Here is an 8215-nt window from a genome sequence, read left to right as displayed (position 1 = left end):
TAGCCTAAGAATGTGGGGGTCATGAAAGAAAGTGTGATTTAGTGTAACAAAGAGATAGTAAATTTGCAGAACAGAGAGAGAGTGACACCTTAGTACAAAGGGCCTTTGGTGGTTTTCCCTTCAATTTCCAAACCCCCCTTCCCTCTCTCCTTAAGGAGACAAGGGAGGGTTAGCAGCTGTGTTTTTTTTTTCCTAAATCTGCTATTGATAATGCATTTTTAATAATATTTCTAACACTGAGATGGGGCAGGCGGGGCAGCCATTGCCAGGCTGGGAAAGCGGGCCGGGGGTGGGCCTGGCCTGCCTGATTTGGAGATTCAGAGATTCAGCAGCAGCCAAATCTCCGAATCAGATTTGGCCAAATCAAATTGGGACAGCGATTTGAATCACCAAATCGAATCACTGTTCCCTGAATCAGCCTAATCCAAATGTGAAGCAAATACTAGCCACTTCGCACAGGCCTACCGTTCAGTTCATGAATCCAGGCTCTTTCTAAACATGAAGTGACACAACAAAATGCCTTCAAGATTCAAGCATCTGGTACAGGATGATTCACCAGACAAGCCCTGGATTCCCTTGCAGTTACAGAACACATCTCCTTGTTACAGATATGTTACTATGATTGAAAGCCTTTTATGCATGAAACACATCTTTGTTACAGGGTTCTACAATGTTTAAAACAATAGGATTGGTGCCTCTGTACCCTACCAGAGTACATACAATAAATAGTGATGGTTTATGAGCATGCATGGAGCATCAGAGTGTAAGATACTTAGGGTTATGCCCAGTGACACCAACAATACCATACTGTCTCATGAGGCTTGGAGGAGATCCTACTGCACTGCATTTTATAACAAATGGCATTCTGTAGTAAGAGCACACCCAGGGTATCATATAAAACATGGTGTGGCTTGAAGGCACTTCCCAGATTATATTGTTACACCATGCCATGCTCGTGCAGAAGGAATTACAATATGATCCATAACATGTGGAGATTGCCAAAAGGCTTGTATTGTAATACGTCATATGATGATGAGGCTGCTATAAGGCCCATGTTATAATGCACTGCATGGTGAGGACATTGAGCGTTCTAAGCTCCAGTCTCTTTATAATACATGACAATAAGTTCTCACAACAACGTGACATTACCAATATTATATGAGTAATGGATTTTATTACAGTACAATGAAGATTAAAAAGGGGACTTGCTACAATCCCAGCATGATAGTTTAACACCAGGAGCTTAAAAAGAAAACATCATCACAGTACTATACTTCACATGCCCTATTAACATGATCTGGGCTTACTGCCAGGAGCTCATTAGAGATTATTAAGAGGCCTTTCAATGCAAAACACTATCTGTAAAGTTTAATGGGCATGCTTCAGAGACCACTATGATGGTGTCCTATCAGTAGTGAAGAAAATTCATAAGAGTTCTATATTTTGTTCTGTATTTTTCATAAAGTGAAAAGAAAAATCTGGATATTTGCTTGGAGTTGAAGCATAGCCCTGAGTCATCTACTGAGTGTTCTGGAAGGGTGAAGTCTTTTGTATTTAAAAATACAGTATCGTATATTCATCATCATGTACAAGTATGTGGCCAGAGAGCTTTAAGGGCTGAGAGCAAGCAGCCAGCATGTGCTGGCCAGCCCTGATGAGGCAGCCATTTTAGATCCAGGTTCTCAGGGCTGGAGTAGCAGTCTGCTTCTAGCAGCTGAGAAGGCAACATCTGGTTGGGCTGCTGCTCTCAACACCTTGGAAGTAAGGGAAGAGCTATGGGGATGGCAGGAGGTTCCTGTGGACCCAGTGGGGCCCAGAGCCCCAGGAAGGCAGCTTCAGCCTAGTGTGAAAAAGGCCCAGGCTGACAAGGGGACTAACAGCTTGTAGGCCTACAAGAGGGCCAGGCAAGCCCTGGAGTAGAAAAGGGCTCTCTGGTGAAACCTAGGAGGGACTCCTTTCTGGAGTATGAAGATCAGCACCTGCTAGGTTGACTCTTTGATCCCTTGCACTGGTCAACGCAAGTGTCAGGGCCTCAGGGCAATTAAGCCCAATCCAAGGGACAGGCCAGGACCACTGTGAGCTATCTGGCACCCTGACTGGCCTGGAGGCAGGGCCAGAGCCCATATGGGCTGAAGGCCCCTCCAAATGGGGGTACATCACAGCCAAAGAGGGTAGGGGTCAGCCAGCATGCAGGCTGTTATATTATTGGAATGGGGTCAGAATGAGAGCTGGGCCCAATGAGAGACAGCCCAAAGATATCATCCAGGAGCCCTAATGAGGGAAGTAGACTAGGGCAGGTAGGCCTGCATGGTCCTGGGCAAGACCTAAAACTGCATCCTGCCAAGGAAGGGTAGTCTGGTGGGGCTGTCCATGGTGGGACAATCCCCCAAAAATGCCAGGCCAGTTACCTCCCTGGTGAAAGGTGGGTAGGGGTGCCTGATAACCCCAGCCCCCACCATACAGTGGATCATTCAGATGAGAGGGCAGGAGGATCAGGTGTGCCTAGGCAGAGGCACCTGAACCTGTGGGTGTGTAAGACCCCAGAGGATAGTGGGACCAGGCATGCCTAGGGAGGGGCATCTGAGCCCGTGGGGTGTAAGACCCCAGGAGTAGTGGGGTCAGGTATGCCTATAGAGAGGCACCTGAGCCTGTGAGGGTGCAATACCCTGTGGCCCCAGCATAGGGGCAGAGTGTGGACCCCAGAGAGGGGTGTGTGTTGAGGCCCCAGCAAGAGAGCAGGCATGTGTTGAAGCCCGAGGAAAGGGGAAGCTTGGCCCAGGTAAGTCTTTGGATGCCTGAAGCCACAAGCTGGAGCATAGAACAGCTCAAGGATGCCATCTGCAAGGCACGGGACACAATAAGGGGAGGTCAGGATTGTGTGCAAACCCCTAAGTATTGGGATCTTAAGTGGGCAGCCTTCCACTTTATTACAACCATTTTACTTTACATCTGCAAACGAGATTGGGCAGACTGCCCTAGATAGGTGGGTGGGCCAGTACTGTGACCAGGCCTGGCAGAATTGTCCACTGTCACAAAGGTAATAAAGACTTTTTTCTAGTTTCTGCAAAGGCATAATTTTCAGACCAAGACAATCCAATAGAGGAACTCTCCAAGCTGGAACTTTAACCAAATGTAGCATGTGCTGTCTTACAAAACCCTATAGTCCATAAAAGCCATGGCAGGATGGATACAAGCAAGATATAAATTGTTGAAAGTTGGAGGCTTCATTCATCTCAAATGATGGGCAAGAGCAGATGTCTCCTATGCATTCATTAGTTTGTGCAGGATTAGTTTATAAAGTGAATCCAGAATGCCCAAAGCATGATTCTATTGACTGCAGGTTTTAAAGGCATTAATGCTTTCTGCTGGGTGAGACAGACTGTATTTTTATATATATATATATGAAAAATAAAGATAGATAGATAGATAGATAGATATATCAAAAATAAAGCTAAAAAACACGTAATGCCATTCAACACTGTTTTTATTCACACACACACACACACACACACACACACATACATACACACACACACACACACACACACACACACACACACCCCCAGCATTTTCTCATGCTCTCTTACACTCCCACTCCTCTCACCCCATCAGGGAGTGACAAGCACTGCTGATGAATGAAACAAATTTTCTTTTAGGATTCATAGCTATTGTGATAGTTAATATTCACTCTGTGATCATTTTTAGTTGACCAGGGATATAATCTAGAAACTCTTTGGGTTACTGCTAAAATTGCCTGGTTCAGAAGAATCTTACTGAGGGCGATGTGTCTTCATCAGATGTACAGGCATTTGGGCAGAATGCCACCAAGAAGTAAAATGAAGAACATTACTTAGCTTGAGGTCCATCCAGTGACAAGTGACCCAAGTGCAGGTGCAACCTAAGTACAGCTCATTAAACAGCTACTAGCAATACTGAAGGGAAAGTATATCTTTACATCCAGTCAAAAGTCATAGAAGTACAGACTATATGGAGATTTTGCAAGCAATTATGTTGGAAACCTCCTCGGTAGAGGCTGCTGCCATTTGCTATCTGTGATGGCTGCTTTGGCAGACAAACCTGAAAGGTAACTGTATTTTAGTCAACGGCTGACAGCTATACTATATCTGATGCCATACAGGGTAGTCATTTTCTTCTTTACCCAGCTTAAGAAGCCATAGACAAAAATATTCTAGGAAGAAATTAATGTATGTAATATATTGCCTCTAACGGGACTCTATCCTTGTCAGTGAAGAGAGCAATATGACCAAATAATGGATTTAAATTGATTCCCAATATTTTGACCTGTGGAGTTGAAAGTTCCTAACTTTTAGGTGACCCTCCCTCTCTCTCCTGTGAGACGGAAAGGGCAAGGAGCAAATTAAGGAAGAATCTTGCAGAATCTGTGCCTAGTGGTTAGAAAGGGCTTAACACAACCATAAACTGAAGCAAAAAAACAAATGAGAGAGCCTAAAAGAAGACTTAAGTTTCCTTTCCCCTGAGGGTGGGGCAAGAAGAGAAGAATCTCTATAGGAGAGGGGTATTGGAGGAAAAATTAAGTGCAGAGGAAGGGCTCAAGAGTCCTGGAGAGGGACATTCAGAAGTCCCTGGTTGTGGCAAATATGTTAACTTTTTGGAGGAAAGGTTGCATTCAGTCTTAAGCCATTCTGGGTATGCTAAGAAGTCTCCACTTGGTTCTCTTGGTACGTAACTACACTTCACCCTTTTTTGTGCTTCTAGTTAGCTACCATTTCAGATTTTACCTTTTTTAAAGCTTCTGGAAAAATTTATTTTAAATTATGAATGAAAGGAATGAAGGCTCAGAAGCAAAGCCACTCCAGACTGGCCTATATTACCTATACATCAAGAAACTTATACAGGCAACCCCTGCTTAGTGCTGTTTCACTTAGCGCTATAATGCTCATTTTAAATTGATATCTGATTTCACTTAGCACTTAGCAAGTTTTATTATAACACTCATGGTTACCACCTGGGGTCATTACAAAGAATTGCGGTTGCCATCTTTGGTCATCAGATACTCTTTGTTTCACTTAACGCTTATTTTGCTTAACGCTCGGTTTTTCAGGAACCAATTGAGAGCGCTAAGCAGGGTTGCCTGTACAGCTGAGCGCTAAGTGAAATCAGGTATCGATTTAAAATGAGCATTATAGCAAAACAGTGGTAAGCGAAACAGTATTAAGTGGGGGTTGCCTGTATGTGAAAGGAACACAGTAAACACAAATCTGATCAGGTTCTAATCTAATCTAATCCTTCTAACATACCACATAACAAGTTGCTAGGAAATCTCATCATGATTTGAATCAGATTAAAGGCTGGTTGGAAAAGTAGTGAAGTAATATCTTATAGACAACGTATGCATTTCTTGATTACTTTGCAAATAGACATAAACACATTCTTTTCCTTTTACATTATGTACAAAGGACATGGATGCCTCTGTCACTGGAGACATTTTGCAAACACTTCCCACCATTACTAAAATTGGTTCATTTCCACTGGCAGTAGTAATACTGGGAGTCCATACATCCACTGCCACTTGTATTTTAAACACGATATCAGCTTTAGAAGATACAATCATGGGTGGATCCAGGATTGTGGCAATGGGGGTATGGCCACACCCCATTTGGCAATGTGGCACATGTCAGTGAAGACAGCTCATTGCGCACATCACACAGCTGAAGGGGGTGTGGCAAGAACCTTCTACTGTGATCCTGAATGCTGGTGAGCTCTCAAGAGTTCCCCGCTTTCAAGAAGCTCCAGAGTGCAGGGGGAGACGGCCACTGCTTCTCACTCTTCCCCTTCCTCCCCACACACTTGAATTCAGAAGCAGGGAAAAGGAGCGTACAGATGGTGGCTCTGGAGCTGCATGGAAGCAGAGGCTGAGCATTAGGGGTGTGTGAAGCAGGCCCTATTCAATTTGGGTTCGGCCCAAATCATGGGCAGTGATTCGATTTGTTGATTCAGATCACTGTCCCGGATTCGATTCAGCCAAATCCAAATCTGAAGATTCGATGCTGATTCAGAGAATCAGCGATTCGGCCATAGACACAGCTTTAAATGTTTTTTCTACATACCTTGAGGTACCAGTGTGGCTTGTGAACATTGCAATGCTGGGGCACATGGAGCATCCCACAGGAGTGCAGGGGGCCCTGCACATGCTTGGTGGCAAACCCGGAAGTGGACTGGAAGGAGTTCCAGTCCACTTCCAGGTCTGCTGCTGAGCGCGCTGGGGAGCCCCCCATGCGCCCCAGCATTGCAACATTCATGAGCCACCTGCTACCTAGAGGTATGTAGAAAAAACTTTAAAGCTGTGTCTATGTCCAAATCACTGAATTGATTCAGAGGGTTCCGATTCAATTCAGAGAGATTAAAGAGTCCTCTGATTCAATTTGGATTCAGAGATTCAGCCACTGAACTGGGCCGAATCGAATCAGGGACCGAAGCTTCACACAGCCCTACTGAGCATGGCTTCCAGCCACTCCACCCCCAGTGCTGGACTGGGGAACAATGGGAGAAGAATGAATGGCAGCAGACTCTGGAGCTGCTAGAAAGTCAGAACTCCAGGCAGAACTTGTGCTTACGAGCCAGTGAGTTCATATTGCTCACAGCACATTCAGAGCTCCTAGCAGGAGCTCCATTGACATGCTGGTGAGCTCTGAATGCTCACTGAGCGTGCAGTGCACAGTCAAAGGGGATTGTAACCATGCTGTCACATCCTCCTGGATTTGCCCCGGGCACAATGTTTAAAATAGGAGTGAACTGGGCTCCCAGCATCATTACTACCCCTGAGAGTGAACTTGTGCCAGCAATGGACAAGGCCTCATACAGCAGTAAAGAAAGTGAGATGGTTGCAAAATGCTGATTTTTATCATGAGTATAAAAGCATACTGATATCATAAATGGATCTGGCTGTATGACCATTATACAACTTGTTCCTTTTGTTCTCTTGGACAACTTGTAATTGAACATAGTCTGTGGTTGATGTGTGCAGTTACATTCTTAAGCTTTGTGTTTAAATTGTTTGGTTTTTAACTGATCTAGTTTTTACCTAGATGTTTACATATCAAAGTATATTTATTTAGAAGACCATGTGCCAAATCCCAAAGCCATTACACCCAGCCATAAAAATATTTTCAACAGAGCAAGCAGATGCAGAGAAGCTGGAAATCATCTCAAGCAGCTGACTTAACAGAATTTAACTTCCAACCACCTGACTGTGGCATGAAATTACATGACACTTTCTCTTCTCCCAGCAGCAGGGCAGATAAAGTGACTATTATGCATTTTTGGAAGTATGTTTTTATCCTGCTATGGGGTTTACCCAATTGGTTACATCGAAGCTAATGCATGACTAAGCTAACTACTTTGGAGGAGAAGAAATGGTCTTATAACCAAAGAAACAATTAGACCCAGACAAGAGTTCGTGGAAGTCCAGCACGAGGTTGATTGCACCAAAAAAGATTTAGGCTACATCTACAGCACCAAGCATTTGCCCTTCTTTTACTCCTAACTTGCTTGATTAGGTGTTCTTGATTTCTCTTTATCTTCGTGTCCAGAAAATAGAGGATTCTTGGGCACAAGCTCATCTTCCCTCTAATCCTCACAATTGCCTAGGAGATGGAGTCCTCAAGCTATTGTTCCTTTCTTTTTCTCTTTACCACAGAAGATAGGATTGTTTGAAAGGTGTCCTCCTCTTGCTCACATCCCAGGCATTTGGGTGCCCTTTTTCTCATGTTTTGCCTGAAAGAGGCCTTGTCTCTCTCTTTTTCTTCCAGCCTTAGATACGGCATTCCCAGCATGGATCTCTGTCTCTTCTCCCCTTCACCTGTCCTATGAAGTCCATGGAAAAAGATTGCTAAGATGTAAGGGAGTCTGCTCAGAAACAAGGGAGACTCTCTTCCCTTCCCTATGTCACATACTGTGGTTTCTTGTCCAGATTAGGAATCAAAGTTTCAGCATATATGGAAATGGTTCTGTCTAGATAGTATTACAGTCCAAGTTCCATTGGGGAGTACATTATGCTGCTTGCTGCCTCTGCAGGAATATAGTGAAGTGCTTTTTTATGCAGTTGCAAGCTGTTTTACAATGAGTTGATGAGAGAGCAATTGGCTTAACTTCTCTAATGTAGACAAACCATTTATCATCTATGTGTCTGCAAAGTGATCAGGGGGCACACAGGGTGCATGCAGTGGCAGAAGCC

General features: G+C 44.2%; 1 protein-coding gene across 3 annotated transcripts in view; it reads left to right on the top strand.

The window, feature by feature from the left end:
- The window catches only part of CAPN3 (calpain 3), a 69087-nt gene that overhangs the window by 8256 nt on the left and 52616 nt on the right, over positions 1-8215 (top strand). The gene's annotated exons all lie outside the window — the stretch shown is intronic.

Source organism: Crocodylus porosus, unplaced genomic scaffold, assembly GCF_001723895.1.
Source record: "Crocodylus porosus isolate Cpor-Errol unplaced genomic scaffold, CroPor_comp1, whole genome shotgun sequence".
Lineage (NCBI taxonomy): Eukaryota > Metazoa > Chordata > Crocodylia > Crocodylidae > Crocodylus > Crocodylus porosus.
The sequence above is the reverse complement of the archived record's forward strand: the minus strand, read 5'-3'. Positions and strand labels throughout refer to the sequence as shown.